Source organism: Sarcophilus harrisii, chromosome 5 (assembly GCF_902635505.1).
Source record: "Sarcophilus harrisii chromosome 5, mSarHar1.11, whole genome shotgun sequence".
Lineage (NCBI taxonomy): Eukaryota > Metazoa > Chordata > Mammalia > Dasyuromorphia > Dasyuridae > Sarcophilus > Sarcophilus harrisii.
Genome location: NC_045430.1, coordinates 48389466 through 48408605, shown reverse-complemented (window position 1 = coordinate 48408605; position 19140 = coordinate 48389466). Strand labels below are relative to the sequence as shown.

At 34.4% G+C, this 19140-nt stretch overlaps 1 protein-coding gene across 1 annotated transcript in view; it reads left to right on the top strand.

Moving 5' to 3' along the window:
* Positions 1–19140, top strand: part of ACSS3 (acyl-CoA synthetase short chain family member 3) — a 256373-nt gene that overhangs the window by 30491 nt on the left and 206742 nt on the right. The window lies entirely within an intron of this gene.

Here is a 19140-nt window from a genome sequence, read left to right as displayed (position 1 = left end):
CATGAAAAACATCTTACAAATAGAAATTTCATCAAGGTGAATATAATAACAAGGTCATTTTATTAAAATTGTAGGTATTTAATTTTGTTCTTATTGATATTGTTGTTCAATTGTTGATTTTTAATTTGGATTATCTTGAGGCTCAGGGAAGGTGATAAAGGAAGGATAATGACTCAAAGCTTTTTTTATTGCTTTAATAATCTAATTCAAAGAGCCCTTTCCTGGTGGCTCCCTCTCTGCCCCCCAGGTATTCTATCTCCTCCTTCCTCAAACTAAAAAGCTTAATTTTCAATTCTGTAAATGAGGATTTAGATGTTAATTTATAATTACTCACACTTTAACTCTTAATTTAGTTATTGAGAGAATTGCAATCAGGCAGTCTTGAGTTGGATTAAAAGGTGCAAAAACCCTGTAGTGTTCTAGACAGTTCTCATTTACCTTTGCAGATAGCAAGGTTTGTAGGTTTATAAACGAGCCTCAGAGGACATTCATTGTCATTTCTTTAGGGGAGCATATTTGTCTTTCTCTTTTGCCCAGTAAGTGGAGGACACCAATACTTATTCTTGTGTTTTTAGATGCTGAAAAAATTATGTAGAACAACATTGTGTATGGAAGAATGACCATTTTCATTTATAGCATATACCCTTTTTTTTTTTTTTTTTTTTTTTTTTGGCATGTTGTGGATAGGGAAGGCAATAGGACAATATTAAAGACCTACTGTATATTAAGGAATGAATTATTTCTTAAAATTTAAAGATGAGAGGAGAAAGGAGAAATCTCCTATCTGCTTATTTGAAAACACTTTTATAAAAAAGTATTTTACATACGAAAGAACTGCCCATGTTTAACATACATTGGATTACTTGCTGTCTAGGGGAGGTGGGGGGGAATGGAGGGAAAAATTTGGAGCACAAGGTTTTGCAGGGTTGAAAATTAGCCATGCATATATTTTGAAAATAAAAAGCTTTAATTAAGATAAATTATTTTTCTGGATCTCTTATTTGATCAGTGTAGAAAATTCTATGTGTGGAATTTCTCCCACAATTTTCATCCATCAATGCAGCTGTAGTGAACTGAGTAACTTGTCCATGGTTCTATAACTAAAATGAGTCAGAAAAAGAATTTGAATCCAGGTCTTCTTGCTTTCAAATCCTGCTCCTTATTCACTATAATGTTTCCTCTCATTAATTTTATGAGGATAATAAATTTTTAATTTATAGACAGTTCTCCATTGTCTTTGAAGTTTGAAGGCTAATAATTGCCAAAGATAATTTCTCAGATTTATTTTATTTTATTGTGACCATTTCCTAACCACCTATATCTCTAATAGTCATCTCTCCCTGAACAAATTTGAATGTCACTTTGTTGTGGTGATGGTAATTTTGGTTTGCTTTCTGCTCTTTTTCTGCTGATAGAGAAAAATCTTTCAAAGTGCTTAGTCAATGTCAGGCACTGCTATAAGCATTTACAAATATTTCTTTTGATTCTCACATCAAACCATGGGAGAGATGTTATTATGATCCCCATTTTACAGATGAGAAAATATGGTTAAATGATTAATAATATTTATATGATTAGGAACCACATTAATGGAAATCTCTAAATCGTATTGAAATAAACTACCTAGAGAAAGATAGTTTGGGAGTTGGTAGAAGACCATTCTTACACAGACAAATCTGGGGTGAAAGTCTGACTTTCTTACATCCTGGATGTGTCACCTCTTGGTAACAAGTAACTAAAGGAAGTCATCCTCTTGTTGCTTCCAGCTATCTCTCATTCTGTTTTATACAAGTTTTATACAGCTATCAAGTGTTTTAGGCCTCTTTTGAACTCAAGTCTTTCTGACTGTAGGCTAAGAGCTCTATTCACTGTGCTAGTTGCCGGATGGAAGATCAAAAGGAAAAGAACTTAAAGAAAAAAGAACTAGTAAATGGTGTGTGTGTTGGGAGTGGGGGTGATGAAGAGGCCTAAATTGAAGATAGAAGGAAACAAACAGTAAGCATCTTTATGCTCAGTACTATGCTAAGTACTTTCACAAATATTCTCTGATTTAATTCTCAAAATAACCCTTCCAAGAAGGTACTATTATGATTCCTATTTTATAGTTGGAGAAATTACAGTAACAGAGGTTAAGTAACTTATTTCCAGGGCAACACAGTTAGTAAATATTTGAGGATGAATTTGAATACTCAAGCCAAGTAATCTATGCAGTGAGCCACCTAACTGCTCTATATAGCATTTGAGCTAAGTTTTGATTGAGGAAACAAACCTAAGGATTTTAAAAAGTAGAAGTGAGGAAAGGGAGTATCCTTTGTGTAAAGGCATGAAAAAGGGAAATGGGGTTAAGTCATGTGTTAGAATTAGCAAGTTGGCCATTATAATTGTGTTTCTAAGTTTTTAAAGGTAATATGTAAGAAACCTGAAAAATTAAGAAGTAATCAGGCTGAAAAGAGCTTTACATGCCATACAGAGGCTGTTCAACTTGCTCCTGGAGATAATGGAGAACCATTGGAGTTAATTGTGCTTCAAGAAAATTACTTTGATAGTTGTATGAAAGATGGAGAGAGAGAGAAAAATGGGGAGAGAACTTAAGGAGTCCCATAGAAGCCTCTGCTATTATGCATTTGAGAAACGATGAGGATGTGGAGTTGGATGATATCTATGTGATTGGAGAGAAGGCAACATAGATGAGAGATGTTTTGGTAAAAGGAATTAGGATATTTGGCAACTGATAAGATTTATGGGTTGAGTGAGAGTGAAGAATTGAGGATAATGCTGAGGTTGGGGACCTGGATGACTAGAAAGATATCAGTGCCCTTGACAATAATAGAAATGTGGTAGGAAAGGTTGTGAATACTTAATCATTGGGCCTATTCTTGAAGCCTTTCTAGCTTAACACCTACCAGAAATTGTACTCTACTACCAAAGCTTTTGTGAATCCAGGATTATTACTTCCATGAAGCCACAAAATAAGATGTAGTAGAAATTCCTATCATGATATTGTTTGTAAGCTGGATAGTTTAGAAATTAGGAAACATGACCTGAGAACTGTTATGAATCCTTGTTTGTTTAATACAAACAGCTAACAGTTTGAATTATTAGTAAGTGAATGAATGATGAGTGTAATAGTATTTATTAAGCATTTACAATGTGCGATAATCTTTTTTTTAATAGTGAATTTTTTTTATTTTGCAAAAAAATTATTTTCAACATTATCCCTTGCACTCACTTCTGTTCCGACTTTTTCCCTCCCTCCTTTCACCCCCTCCTCCAGATGGCAAGTAGTCCTATACGTTAAATAGGTTACAGTATATCCTAGATACAATATATGTGTGCAGAATCGAACAGTTCTCCTGTTGTACAGGAAGAATTGGATTCAGAAGGTAAAAATAACCCGGGAAGAAAAACAAAAATCAATGTGCGATAATCTTAAAATAATTCCTAAGATAAAAACTGGATCTAGAAGACATAGAATGCTAGCACTATTTCCTTCTATTGAAAAAAGTATTTGTCAATCATTAATTTGCAGAGGGCTCCCCACTGAGTGTTATACAGAAAGTGGTTATATTTAATAGTTGTTCTTTGGGAATTTCAGATGCATTGCTTCTAAGATAACATTTTTGGTCTTTTAATGAAAAAATGGAATAACTAAAGCTGGATGAGTTAAAGAGCTTAATTGTATCCTATTCTTTGTGATCCCATTTAAGAGGTCACAAAAAACATTTGAGGTTTTCTTGGCAAAGATAGTGGAATGATTTGCCATTTCCTTCTCTGACTCATTTTACAGATGAGGAAACTGAAGCAAACAGGGTTAAGTGACTAGCCCAGGATCAACAGTCAGTAAATATCTGAAACTAAATTTGAACTCAGGTCTTCCTTATTCCACATCTAGTACTCTATACATTTTACCACCTAGCTACCCCAGAGTATATATTATTAGGAATGAAAAATGTGTAATCATAAATTAGGAATTTTTCCCTTATATTTGACTTAAGTTGATTGTGTTTCTTCCTCCATATATTGTTCACAATTTTTCCTTTTCTATTTATTTTTTAAAGCAGTATGATCTATTGACATTGTATAGTTTTAAGCATTTTTGTTTAGTGTGTTTTACAATATTTTGGTATATTTTATTTTCACATTATTTTTTTTAATCATAGGTCATTAGATTATAGATTTAAACCTTAAAGGGACCTTAAAGGTCATTTAGTCCAACCTCTTCCTTTTATAGATGAGAAAATTGAGGCCCAGAAGATATACTACAATTAGGTAGCACAGTGGTTACAGTGCTGTACTTAAGAGTCAGGAATATATGGGATCAAATGTAACCTCAGATACTCGGGTTAATTTTTACTGTAAATGGGGCTAACAATAACACATCCCTTTCAGAATTATTATCAGGAAAAAATGAAATATTTGTAAAATACTTGGCCCACCTTTAAGTTCTATGTATTGGAATAATTTGTTATTATTATAGTTGCTGTGTAATGCCAAAGGACAGAGAGGTAGATTTGATTTTTATTTCTTGTAACTTTCATCTCAAAATCTCCTTTCTTTTGGGCCTGATAATTATAATATATTCTCCAGCACCCCTCCCCATTTTTAATTATTAAAAATATCATATATAATATAATAATAATAAAAATATAATATATGCAAGTTATTTAAAAAAAACTTTTTTTTAAAGAAACAAACAAACAAAAACTACACTCTGCCCTAGCTTTCTACTTTGCATTCTAGCTGTTATTAGGGATGATTTCCACCCCTGGGATCTCTGTTTTAGAACATTTTTGCCTCATTCATTCACACCCATTTCTCTTCATTGATAGTGGGCCTAGTTCAGATAACAGGTATTGATTTTCTAAAAGCCTTTCTATTCTTTTTCCTGTTCATTGGCATTTCTTGCTATTGGCAATGCACTCAAGTCTAACCTGAGCTGATCTGAGTATGTGTCTGCCTTTTATTTGGTGATGGTAGAGCAGCCTCTAGACAGAATCTGAGAGGATAGAGATGGGAGACCTAGAGATTGCTTAAGTGAGAAAATTGTGGTTTATGACTATAAAGGCTTGGTAGGACCACTTTCCAGGTAGAATAATCCTTCCTTTGGTAGAGAAATAGAGTACAAATACTTTCCCTAAATATCTTTCTCTGCTTTAGTGAATTAATTGCCTTTTTGTTCTTAGGTTACTTAAAGTGAATTAGTTAGAGTAATTGAGAGTTTTCCCTGGAAAAGTGAGTTGATACTGAACCAAAAGCAACTTTCAGTGACTTACATGGAGAGGAGGTAGCTGACTCAGTGGGCAAGCTGATCAGCCTTCTTAAAAGATGTTTAAAAGCTCCTCTGTTTGAAAGAGATTGAATAGTGGCCTTCTGAGCAGGCCTTTGTCCTTACAGAATGCTGCTATTTGACCACCTCTTGGGACTTCCCTGTGGATTAGCTTTTGTATTAATGTGTCAGAGAAATGCTACTTCAATTCCCTCCAGAAAGGAAAAATATCAGCAGTTAACACGAATGCCTCTAATCTACTAAAGTTGTCAGAGGATGAGATCATGAGCTAAGTGAGCCCTTCCCAGTTGAAATTTCTACTGTTGTGCCTGTTTTGGTGTGGGTAATGTTCTAGCCCATGGGGATTCTGCTCTGTGGTAGATTAGCAATCCCTCCCAGATTTGTGTCTTCTCTATTTTCAGTAAACCTGCCATCAAAGCTTTTATCTAAAGCATTGATTAAAATGCTTAACCTTACAGGGCCAAGAAGAGATCTCAGCAACATTCTAATAGACCCTTCTTTCAAGCGGAATATCATAACTATTTTTAAATTTACTAGCTTTGTACTGTAGAGGGGTTGTAAAATGTAGTAACTGAATTAATAAAATCAGAGATCTTTTAAATATTGAAGTAATTTAAATTAATTAAAATTAATTCTCCCTAAATAATTTTCTCAAATTTGTAAACAGCATGCCATGATTTGGTCTCTGTTGTGTGCAAACCTTAAGAAAATATATGTTTCAGATAATATTATTAAAGTTAAAACTCCAAGTTCCTCTCTTTAGCTACAATACAGAGTTATTCAATCTTTTTCTTAATCTTTCTGCTTCTAGTTTATTTAGGGATTTGCTACTAATAGTCTGTAACTCTTTTCTATTTCCAACCATTAGTTTAATATGGATGGAGCTTCTCCTGCTTAGACATAACTTCTTTTGCTCACAATGTCCTAATATTAATTTTCTTTATTTTATTTTTTTAAATTTATGAAATAAAAGAAGCATTTCCATAACAGTACAATGAAAAAGATTGCACATGAAATTGCAGATCTACTATGTACAACTTTAATTACATTTGGGTAATGCAATGTAATACAAAAACGAGATAGAATTTCAATGTGCACTATTATCTCTACTAAATATATTTATATCCCAGCAATAACATATTAGCATTTATTGCATGCCACTTAGCAGTAGATAATTGATATTCAGTTCCATATTATTGAAAGTGAACTGGTCAAGTTATTTGTCGGTTGGAAAAATAGCTTGGTTTGATGGTGTCCAATCCTTTAAAACTTAGATGAACATTAGAACTTCACTGGTTTCCCCAATCAGTCATTCAACTCATGTTGATTAGAATGGAACAATCCATGCAATGAGTTGACTTTCTAATTGGAAGTTCCATTTTCATCTATTTGGGCATTTCCTCTAAAAACACAGATCACAACCAATTTACATCTTTGTTTTGTTCAGTTCTTGTTCATATACTGTGGTGAAATTCTCCATTCAGGCTCAACACTTTTACAATTCCTACATACCATGGCTTTTGGGCCATCAGTCATGTATGAAGATCTTACTCTGTTGGGACAGCTAGGTGGCTCAGTAGATAGAGCACTGGCCCTGAAGTCAGGAGGACCTGAGTTCAAATTTGATCTCAGACACATGACACTTCCTCGGGCAACCCCAATTGCCTCAGGGGGGAAAAAGATCTTACTCTACAGACAAGGCAATAGTGCTACAATAGTAAAAGAATCATAAATTGTTATCAAGGAGCTTATATTCTATTGCAGGAAACAATCAAGGACACATAAAAGTATATATGAACTAAATACAAAGTCAGTTGGGACCATATAATCAATGGGAAAAGGATAGAGCAAGGGAGAACTGAATTCCAGTTTCATTTCTGACATATACTGACTGTGTGACTCTCTTTTCAGTATTTATGCAATTTCCAAGGTATTATTAAGTTGTAGAAAAATCTCCAAATTACCTTGGTACAGGGAGCTGCCCCAGTATGAGTTTCCCACATTACTCAAGTCACTAAAAAAAAAAAAAAAAAAAAAATACATGAATGCAAGTGTGGCAAGTTCTGACAGGTACTTGGTTGGTTTTTGTTCATTGTTCTTGAAGAGGACCAAAATGGCATCACTATGTTATAATCAAGTATGTCCATCTGTAGCTGATCAGAACAATATGAGCTCAAAATGCTCTACCAAGGGCCAGACATAGATAGTCCAAGTGAACATTTGGAATGGATTCTCTAAATTTGTGCATCTTTCATTTCTTTTGACCTACTTTACTTATGCTTTACTTATAAAGCACAGCACCTCCTTTGATATAGATATATCATGCCAGGGCAGTCGTTTGCCAGTATTTTCCATGTCTTTGAAGGTAAATTAGGGATTCTAAGAGAGTGAGAAAAGTCAAGAATACAAAGGTAACTGCAATTCACCTGATCAGCACAGCAAACACAACCAGTCTAGCAAACTGAAGATTATATGAAAGTGAGTAATGTAGCATAATAAGGTCGTAAACACAAGCTGGCATCTGGTTATGAAGGGATCTTGCAACATAACTAACTCACCTTATTTGAGGCTATCTTTTATCTTCCGATGACATTTCTTGTTTAACAGTTATCATTGATATGCTGTGATTTATTTAAATGTACCATAATAAGTCATATTGATGTGGTGCTCCAAGGATAAATTGTCTCTCCATTTCTCTTTAGGTATACATTGTGGTTCTTCACAAATTGTGGTGTTTCATAATCTGCAGAAATGTAACCATCAATAGCAAGGTTATTGGGAGCTAACAATAAATTATTTCAATTTCTTTAATTTTGACATTGATGTCTTCTACAATGATTTTTAGCATCATTGTTTATAATGCAAATTCTAATTACTTATTTTCATATCTTAATAACTGAGAGATCATATGTCATAGCAGAAAAAAATAAAGTGTGAGATTACAAATTAAATGAATAAAATAGTAGTTAAGCATATTTTAAATGTCATATACTAGGTTAATGAGAAAGAAGCATTGAATTCAAGTCCTAGTTAGTCAGTAAACATTTATTAAGTGCCTCCTATATGCTAGGCACTTTGCTAAGCATTGGGGAAAATAATACAAAGGCAGCCCCTTGCTCTCAATGAGTTTATAATCTAATGGGAGAAGATAACGTACAAAAGGAAGCTGACAAGGAGATGGGGAAAGAAATGAACTATTGGAGAGTTGCTGAGTAATCCCAAAGCAGTGTTGCTGGTAGAAAATGAGGTGAAAATCTGGACCTATCCTCCCTGTTTATATAAAAGTTTTACAGCCTATATCTCTACCCTTCAGTCAACACATCCAGTCAGAGGGGACTGATGAGAGTGTATACCAGTCAGATTCAGTCTGGTTGCATAATGAGATTTTCTAGTGATTAATTTCCTGGGGAAGGTTGGCATGTTGGTAAGTTCCAGAGAGATCCCAAAGTAGTATAGGTGGTGGTGGGAAATGTGGAGAGAGCTCAGCTCTGAGAAATCCTGGCTCCATAACACAGAGCAAATCACTCGAATATCTCAGTTTTTTAGATAATTCTATAAAATTACCAGAGGGCACTCCCAGCTTGCTTTGATAAAAGGAGTTTTCTTGTCCAGAGATTTAGGAGTGAAATCACAGATCAAGGTCCTAAACAATAATTAAATCTCTTTACTTTCCTGAATTTGTCAGCAATATTTCTTTTCTTTTATAGAAAGAGGGGATGGAAGGGAGAAAAAGAAAGGAAAAGAGCCTAGTAATTAGATTTGTATGTATGTTATTTTCAATCATGGAATCTTAGAACTGGGGAGGGATTTTGGATCATGAAGTTTTATTTCAACTCTTCCTTCTTCTCACCCCTCCCAAAGGTTTCTATTCATTTTATGTTTCTGTGCCCTTCATGGTTAAATCTTTCACTAGAAGTGTGGATTTATTAATTCTACTTTATCACAATCCATTTTCTCCTCTACCTTCTACAGTCTGGCTCTGGATCCCAAACACATTATCTATCAATCAATAAATATAACCTTATAAAAACCTGCTGTATGCCGGGGATATATAAAACAATTGCCCTCTCTTCTTGAAACTGATATCAGAGGACATCAGTAAACTCTTAACTAAAACTTAATAACTTAAAACTTAACTCTTAACTCTTACTAAAACCCAATCTCTTTTCACAATCCTCAACCTCCTTGATCCTTTGGTATCAATTTACCACTTTCTTCCTTCTTTTCATGAACTTCCATGATCCTGTTCTCTTGTAATTCTTCTAGTTTTAACTTAATTGTTCCTTCTTGACCTTTGCTTTCCCTTTCTATTTCAAAGTGTGTGGTCTTCCAATTCCTTGTAATCATCCTCTGTTCTAAGAACCCTTTCCATTGATGATCACATCTTTACTCTCAGCTTTAGCTGTCAGATCTCAGCAGAGGATTCCCAAATCTATAGATTCATCCTTTATTTTTCTGAGATTTATTTAACTACAGTAGGAACACTGAGATCTAAGAATACCTCAAAGGACCATGCTGTATCAATTGGCATTGGTCATTTTTCATCTATGAAGGAAAGAAAGTAGAGATGGAATGAAATTTTTTTCAAAGGAAAATTGTAATGTGTGTGTGTGTGTGTGTGTGTGTGTGTGTGTGTCTGTGTATGCACGTGTTCATGTTGGTGATCCTGGCTCTATTACTGTTAATAAAGTTCCATTCTTCTACATTAAACCTCTGGAATCATAGCTAAAAATTGTGTTGATGATAACAATTTTTATAATATTTTCACATATGTTTTCCTAGTTCTATTCATTTTACTCTGTATCTTTTCATGGTGGACTATCAATAGTGATCTTGGCTCTTGCCTTGCCACTGAATGCCAATGACTTCGGAGGAGAAAGAGAAGCTGTTTATTTTGTGAAAATGTCTCACTTAAATTTAATCCATTTGCAAATTAAGACATCACCATCATGATGTTTAAGAAGAGTGAATGACATTTTTTTTCATACAAGTGTTCCTAGATTAAAAGAAAAACAACAAGCAAGTATCCTTTTGGTATTTTTACAGCACAACAGAATTCCATTATATTCATTTACTGTAATTTGTGCAACTACTTCGCAATTGATGGACAACCTCTTAGATTCTAGTTCTTTGCCATCATGATAAGCTCTTATAAATATTTTTGTACTTTTTCTCTTTTTTTGATGTCTTTAGGGTTCTAATTGTTTTGTCTCTGGATCAAAGAGGGTATTAATTCTTGTCTTAGATACTCTTTCCTGTCCATGTCTTGGCAATTCTATTTTTCTCTGTTTTAGAGCTATTGCTTTTAATATAGTATGTGGGTTGGTAGGTGAGCTTGTGGGCTGTTTCTCCCAATCCCTTCATTTATTTTCAATTTAAAGCCTTAAGAACTTAAGTCAGTTGCATTTTTGCTCATCCTCTCAAGTTCTACTTCACTTCTAGTCAAGAGTCCATCATCCTGTATCTTAAGCTGTCATTCAGGAATACAAATCCATCTTCACCAGCTGTTCATTTTTCACATAAATTTTTCTCTTCTCAAGCATCTATTCTCAATCAGCATCTATGATGAAAATACCATTTAGGTCTCTAAGGCTTTCTTGTCCCAGGCTTCATGATCCCTAGGATGGGTCTTTTACATTGCTTCTGTTGATATCACCTGCCTGAATATGAGTTCTTAGGAAATGTGATCATTGGATTTGACAGGTTTCAGGGAACTCTCTATCATGTCTTACATCCATGCTCTGGTTAGGCAATGTATCTCTCTGTTATACCTGCCAGGCTGACATATATCTCAGACCCTTTGGCTTCTTCTGCTTGACTTGTCTTCCTTTCTTTCCTGTTAGAAGAAAATAATTCTTAGAATAAGGTACATGAAAGAAAATCTGAAAAGTTAGTAAAAACACTGAAAAAATAAACCCAGTTATGTCAGCACAGAATAATGAAATGTGTTGTGTCACCACAGATAATTTATCAAAGGTGCCTGCAGAAGTTGAACTAAACATGCCTGATCTGGTGGGCAGCTAAATGGCACAATAGATAAAACCCTGGTCCTTCAAATTTAGCCTCAGATGTGTGACTCTTACTAGCTGTGTGACTCAGGGCAAGTCACTTATCCCTGATTGCCTCCAAAAAAATAAAAAAAAAATTAAAAAGTCAAATATGGCTGATCCAGTGGAAAGATCCCTGGATTGAGAGACTCTGTTTGAGTCCCTGCTCAGTCACTCGTACAAGTCACTTAACCTCTGGCTATCTCAGTTTCCACATCTGTAAGATGAGGAAAATATTAGTACCTCCTAATGTTGTCGTGAAGATCAAATAAGATAGTATTTGTAAAACACTTAGCACAGAGCCTAGCAATAAAAATATATAAAGTTAGTTTTTATTATAGTAATAATAATATTTACTAGTAAGTAAGTGTCTCAGGAAAGATTTTAATTTCTTTTTTTCCTAACCCCAGGCCTAGTGAGTATCCTTTACTTTATATCACTTGGGTGCCACAAGAAACACCTGATAAGGCTATTTTTATAGCAAAGATTACCTTTGCAAAAGGAGTAACTACACACTTCTTTTCATATAGTTTTAAGTAGATGACCAGACTCAGGAAGGAAGATCTGCTTTTTATGTATGGTTGACTGCGTGTGACTTAAGCAGTGCAGGAAACTTTTCATGAACAAATTTATTAAAGGGCTAATATGTGCCAGGCATTGGAGGTACTAATAGCAAGAATAAAATAATGTCCAGGACATGCCTTTTGAATGCATGAGAAAATAATTACATGAGCATATATAGAACAAATACACAGATAATGCAAATAAATACAAGGTATTTTGATAGGGAAGGTGCTAACAAAGGAATCAGAAAAACTTGATGAAGAAGGCAATTATTAAGGTTTGACTTGTACAAAGAGAAGGATTCTTTGTGGAGAAGGTGAGGAGGGTATATCCAGTGCTAAAATAAGAAGATTGAAGATGAAGATGGTATATCTCATTTGAGGACTAGCAAGAAAGCCAGCTTGTTTGAATCTCAGTGTGTTGGGTGAGGGATAATATATACCAAGACTTTAAGTTTCAGGGCAGCTATAGATAATGATTGGAAGAGGGTTTCTTTTTTTAAATTGATTTAATTCAATTTTTTACATTATACATGTACATTTATTTAACATATTTTGATACAAGTCATGTTGGGGGAGAAAAATCAGAATAAAAAGGAAAAAAAACACAAGAAAAAGAAAAAAAACAGAAGGAAAAAAAAAGTGAATATAGCATGCTTTGTTGTACATTCAGTCTCTATACTTCTCTCTCTGGATATGGATGGTATTTTCTACCTAAATTTTTTTGAATTGCCTTGCATTACTGAATTGCTGAGAAGGGCTAAGTCTATCATAATTGATCATCACATAATCTTAATGTTACTGTACATTGTTCTTGTAGTTCTGCTCACTTCACTCAGCATCAGTTCATGTAAGTCTTCCCAGGCTTCTCAGAAATCAGCCTGCTTATTATTTTTTATAGAGCAATATTATTCCATTACATTCACATATCATAAGTTATTCAGTCATTACCCAATTGATGAACCTCCACTCAATTTCCAGTTCCTTGCTACCATAAAAAGATCTGCTACAAAAATTTTTGCCCATGTGGGTTCTTTTTCCTCTTTTATGATCTCTTTGGGATACAGACCCAAGTAGTGACACTGCTGGATCAAAGAATATGCAAAGTTTGATGGTAAAAGAGAGGTTTCTTCATCACACATTCCCTTGCACTTAGGAGCTCAGAATTTTAGAACAGAAAAAGAAAAATGAGATAGTAGCTTATTTCTCCCTTAATATTTCCAGAATATGTGACCTGTTTGGTGTGGGTACTTCCTTTACTGAGATGCCTTGCAAATCCTCTGTGACTTAGTAGATTGTCACAAGAAGTTGTTAGAGCTAAGAAAACCCATTACTTGGTAGTTAAGTTGGAGATAATCCTCTGATTTAGCTAGACATGTCCTCAAATGACTTGCCTTTTGTCACCTGGCCCATTTCTAAAGTTATTCTAGCTTGGTAAAATATGCCAGAATGTGCCACCAGAGAAAGACTTTAGTACAGATCTTTTGTTCCTCCAAATTAAAGAAGTGGCTGCAGTTACTAGTTTTTCTCCAGTTCAGAGAATGAAAGATTTCTCTAAATCACTCATTCTTAAAGCTGTTCACCCTTCTTTGCTGGCCAGCAAATCTGGCTTTGCTGACCCAGATGTATCACAGTAAAGCTGAGATAACAAATGTGTAGCCAGGAGTGAGCTCATTGCCTTGGTCAGAATTACCCAAGAAACTTGATCTCAAGCATACAGAATCTCAGGTTGAAGATAAAATTGACATGTTGCACAAAGGATATAGTTTCCTAAGCATGCCTGATGAGTATGAGGAACTTTCAGTTCCCTCTGATTTTTTTTTTTTTTTTTGCTTTGCTCAAAAATGTAGAGAGCATTTAAAAACCAAACAAAAACAAAAAATAAAACAAAAAAATAATCCCTGGATTCTTCTACAAAAATTTGAATTTTTCTGAAGAGGAACCAGCGCAGAGTATAAAACTTCAGATAAGCCTACCTTGTTGATTTTATATTTGTTAACAAGTGGGATTAAAACAAAAATATTCCATCTACATGTGTCTTGATGGTTGGGTCCAATTCAACTTATAAAACATATATTACCCAGAGTACTAATATGCATATGCTTCATCTCTTCACATGAATATTATTTTGTGACATCTGGGTTGCCTCTTTCCCTGGATAAGATCACTCAGTAAGCATCAGTGAGTGTGTACTATGGACAATGAGAGATGCAGTGGATAGAGCTCCAGGCCCAGGGTCGGGGAAAAATGATTTCAAATTCAGCCTCAGAAACTTACTAGCTATGTGATCCTGGACAAGTCACTTAATCCTGTTTACCTTGATTTCCCCATTTGCAAAGTGATCTGGAGAAGAAAATGGCAAACTACTTCTGTATCTTTGTTAAGAAAACCCCCAAAAAGAGACACAAAGAGTTGGACACAATTGAACAAGTGTCTACTCTGTGTAAGGCAATTATTTAGATACTGGGAGATACCAAGATAATTTCACAATAGTCTTCCTTCAAAGAGTTTATAAACTTGTGAGGTCCTTTAATCTGGCCAGAAGAAACTGAAATTTTAAATATTTTCAAATATTTACTTTTATAGATATACTTACTATATTGGAGACTTTTAAAGGAAAGAGACATTTTAGGATAGCATATCTCAGTTTGTACATTGGATTTTCAGTTATAGACAAAATGGGGCCATCTCTAAGAAATTTAGCTTCCATTTTATGTATCTTCCCTTTGTATATTTTATATATATATGTGTATTTTTAAATATATATGTATTTTTAAAACTACATGAAGTTAGGAGGACCCGAGTTCAAATTTGGCCTCAGATACTTAATGCTTCCTAGCTGTGTAACCCTAGACAAGTCACTTAATCCCAATTGAGTCAGCAAAAAAAAAAAAAAAAAAAAGTGTAAATATTCTCTCTCTACCTCTGTCTCTCTGTTCTCTCTCTCTCTTTGTTTCTTCTGTCTTTTTGTTTCTGTGTCTTTTATGTATACATGTATATGTGTGCATGTGTGTGTCTGCGTAAAATTTACACTGGAAGATTTAGCAATACATACATTACCTTTAGCCCTATGTTGGAATACATTTTCTCCTATACTACTTTGGTCTTTAGGGAGAGTGGGCTCAGACTGAATTTCTAGGTAGCTTTGGTCCCACCGATTGAACTGTCATCAATATTCAACATCACAGCTGGAGGAGAACATTTCCCGGGTACCTCCTTGGAGCCTCAGAATTGGATAATCCTTTTTCAACCCTGCCAACTCTACTTCTTGCTTCCTGGTGGTCCATTCTCCTGATTTCTCAAAAGTTAAACAAGTTTGGGGCACCTAGGTGGCTCAGTGGTTGGAGCAGCAGCCCTGAAGTCAGGAGGACCTGAGTTCAAATCTGGTCTCAGACTCCTATGTGTGTGGCCCTGGGCAACTCACTTAACCCCAATTGCCTCAGCCAAAAAATAAAAAAGTTAAACAAGGTCATAGTCTTATTCTTCACCTAATGTGAATGAACAAATAGGCAAAAAAGGCCTGAATTTATTAGACATATGTCTAATATGGATGGGACAGGCCCAAGGCTTCCATACATCATCTTTGTCTCTTACAGAATACTGCCAGATTGGAAGAAGTCTAATTAAAAGCTATTAGATATATTCCTGAAGTGTGTGTAAATTGAATCATATTTTAAGTGCCTTAGGAGGCCTGGCTACTTAAAGGAATATATTATGAATCCCTTTCTAAATCGGGATTTTTCTAATGTCAGGTTTCCTTGATGTTCTTATATCTTCATTTCAGTATATTAATTCAGTTCTATAACTTCAATGGAAGAAAAACATTTTAAGTAAAATATACTAAGTTTCCTTGGTTCTGTGATATAATATAAACAACTCTGGAGTTAGAAAAAGGAGAACCTTTTTATGAACCTCATTTTTCTTTCTATCTACATGACCTTGAGCAATTGCCTCATTTCCCTAGGTTTCACCATAACCATTACTACTACTACTACTACTACTACTACTACTACTACATAATTATAAGGTACTTGCTATATGCTACTCTACTAAGTGCTTACAATTATTATCTCATTGGATCTTCACAACAATCCTGGGATTTAAGTGCTACTGCGCTCCCCATGTTACAGATGAGGAAATTTAGGCAGAGAGGTGTCTTCCTTACTTCTTTCTCAGTACTTTGTCCACTAGGTCACCTCGTTGTTCAACAAACTTTGTTTACTGTTCAATATGAAAGCATATCAATTCTCGAGTTTACCATGTATTAAAAATGGGTAAATTTTTTCAAAGAGAAAATTTTATTCAATATATAAATTAAAGCTGTCATACAGGTGTTAAATATTTATCAGAACCCAGTCAAATGGGATTTTGATTCTTGTTAACCAACAATTTCATTTTTGGTTTAGTTTTCCAAAGAAACACCTGCCTATCATATTTAGCTTCTAGCTGGATTGTTTGGGGGAAAAAAAGAAAAAAGAAAGAAGCCAATTTTTTTTCATCCATATCTTTCAAAGTTCTCAGTTCTACAAATTCCATTCCTTTAAAACCTTGCCTCCATCTCTTCAATGTTCTCTCTTCAACCAATAGTTTTTTTATTGTTTGCTTAGTTTTTGCTTATTTGTTTGTTTTTTTTCCTGAAGTAGTTGGGGTTAAGTGACTTGCCCAGGGTCACACAGCTAGGAAGTATTACGTGTCTGAGACTGGACTTGAACTCAGGAGCTCCTGATGTTAGAGCCAGTGCTCTATCCACTTTGACATCTAGCTGCCCCTGCTTATTTTTTGTTTTTTGTTTTTCAAAAAAAAATGAATGTTTTTTGTGTATTTCAACACAGTAATAAAATGATTTACAAAATATTCCCCGTATTCTCTCAGTAAGCTTTTCATAAATCAACCTCTAGGGCTCAATTTCCTCATCTATAAAATGAGATGAATGGGTGACCTCTTTAAGGCTGGTCTAGTTCAGCTATAAATTCTATAATCTTGACGAATATTGAATTACCCTTCTCTTCTGAGTGAATCACCATTCACTCAGAGCCTATTCTGCCCAAGAAGCTTGGAACTGGGGATAGAAAGATGATGTCCCTAATATCTCTTTTATTTTCTAAACTGGTAAGTCATCTAGTCTGCTCCCACACTTTCCATATATCATTGCCTTGCATTGTAAATTTTTTTCTTGTTTCCCTTTGAAAGACTATAAACTCTTTGTGTACAGGAACAATCTGTAATTCTGAAGAGTTTATTACTAAAACAGATAGAGGGCAGGTATTTAATATTGATTAAATTGAGTAAATGCAAAGTAATTTGAATGTAAAAGGAAGAGGAAGAGGGAGAATTTATCCTTACCAGTGGAAAAATGGCAGAGGTTTAACAGGAAGATGACATCAGAGCTGAGCTTTGAAGCATAAAAATGATTGAGAGTCAAAGATAAAGATGGAAGATGTTGCAGGGCTGAGGAACAGCTTGTGCAAAAACACAGACACAGAAGATAGTGTGTAGCTCTTAGAATGGTTAGTGATCTGGTTTGGTTGGAGAAATGTGGTGTATAAAGGGAGAAGTTTTAGACTCAACAGGTACAGAAACAGAACTGATCACCTTTCACTTATAAAACTCTATTGTGTTAGCCAATAATGTATTTCTTACTTTCATGACATCTAATATTTGCCTCCTTCTTGGTAATGATATAGCTACCACTTTAGTTCAGTCTTGTATGACTTACAACTTGGACAACTGCATTAACCTTTTCTCATGACAGTTTTTCATTTTTTATTTTCTTCTATTGATTTCTGTAATATCATTTGTCCTGGGACATTTTGGATATCTGAAGCTTGCTTTCTGTTATATTAATCTTACCTGGCTAAAACCTGCCTTATGGAGTGGTAGAAGCTAAAAAGAAGTTTGAGCTTCCTGAAGTGATTTAACTATTTGTGGAAGAATTTCTCTAATGCAGACTATGTAGTCATGGAACTTTCTCCTCTAAATCAGCCCATTGTTTAAAAAAAAAACCCTCAATTTAGTTTACTCTGTAACCTGACTTAATTTACCTATAATGATTTTTTAATTGGATTTGTTTCCTTATGGGATATATGAAATTATTATTCTATTAAACTAAATTTGTTTTTATAGCCTAAAATAATGTGCTAGATTATAGTAGATCAAACATTATTATTTTTTGCCTCTCCATTGTAATTTTCTTTGTAAAAAGCCTTATTAGAATCTTCATCTTTATCCAGGATAATTTTTCTACTTCCTGAAACAGTGCTTCACATAATAAAACCTAGGTTTTTGTCTCTATAATTTTTGTGTTGTGGTAGATTCTTTTGGCCACATGTGAGTGTGAACTCAAAGAACAGATATTTCTTTCATAATAATTTTGTTTATTCTGTCTCAAGCCTGTCCCTACTTCAGTCCATTCTTCTCTCAAGTGCCCTAGTGGGTTTTTTGATTCATAGTTTTAATTGTCTTTCAGTTACCATTCTCTTCCCTTTGCTTCAATTTCCAAGGGCTTTTATCACCTCCAAGATCCAATTTAAAGTTTTCAGCTCTATATAACTTGGTCTTTTTCTATCATTCCATTTTTCTTATACTTACTCCTTTCTCTGTAAGTCACTCATTCAATCAAGTAAACATTCAATCAGCACCTACTATGTACCAGGCTAAGTATTAAAAACAGAAAAGTAGAAAATAATTTCTATCCTCTAGGAACTTACAGTCTGATGCAGAATATGACAAATAAACAACTATCTTCAAATAAGATTTATACAGGATAAATTGGAAATAATCAAAAAAAGGGAAGGTTCTAAGATTAGGAAGAACAGCAAAACTTTTTGTAGAAGGTAAGATTGTAGCTGGGACTTGAAGGAAGTTAGGAGGCAGAGAGGGAATATATTTCAGACATGGGGTATAAGCAGAGAAATACCTGGAGATAGAAGTTGGAATGTCATGTTCAAGGAACAACAAGAATCGTACAATATAAGAAATTTCAGACTATGCATGTGCCAAAATGAAAAGGAAAACAAAATACAAACAAAAAAACCCTAAAGTTTGAGATTCTAAAAGATGTTTGAGCTGTTATTTTCCCATGTACTTTTGAAGACTATATATGTGTATGACAGATTTTTTTTCAGATGAGACTGATAAATAGGTTATCAGATTAACAATTTTTTATACATTATGGTGCTGGTTGAATTCATGTGCTCTTTATAACTTGAAATACTTAATGTAATTTGTTTTTAAGTAACTTAAA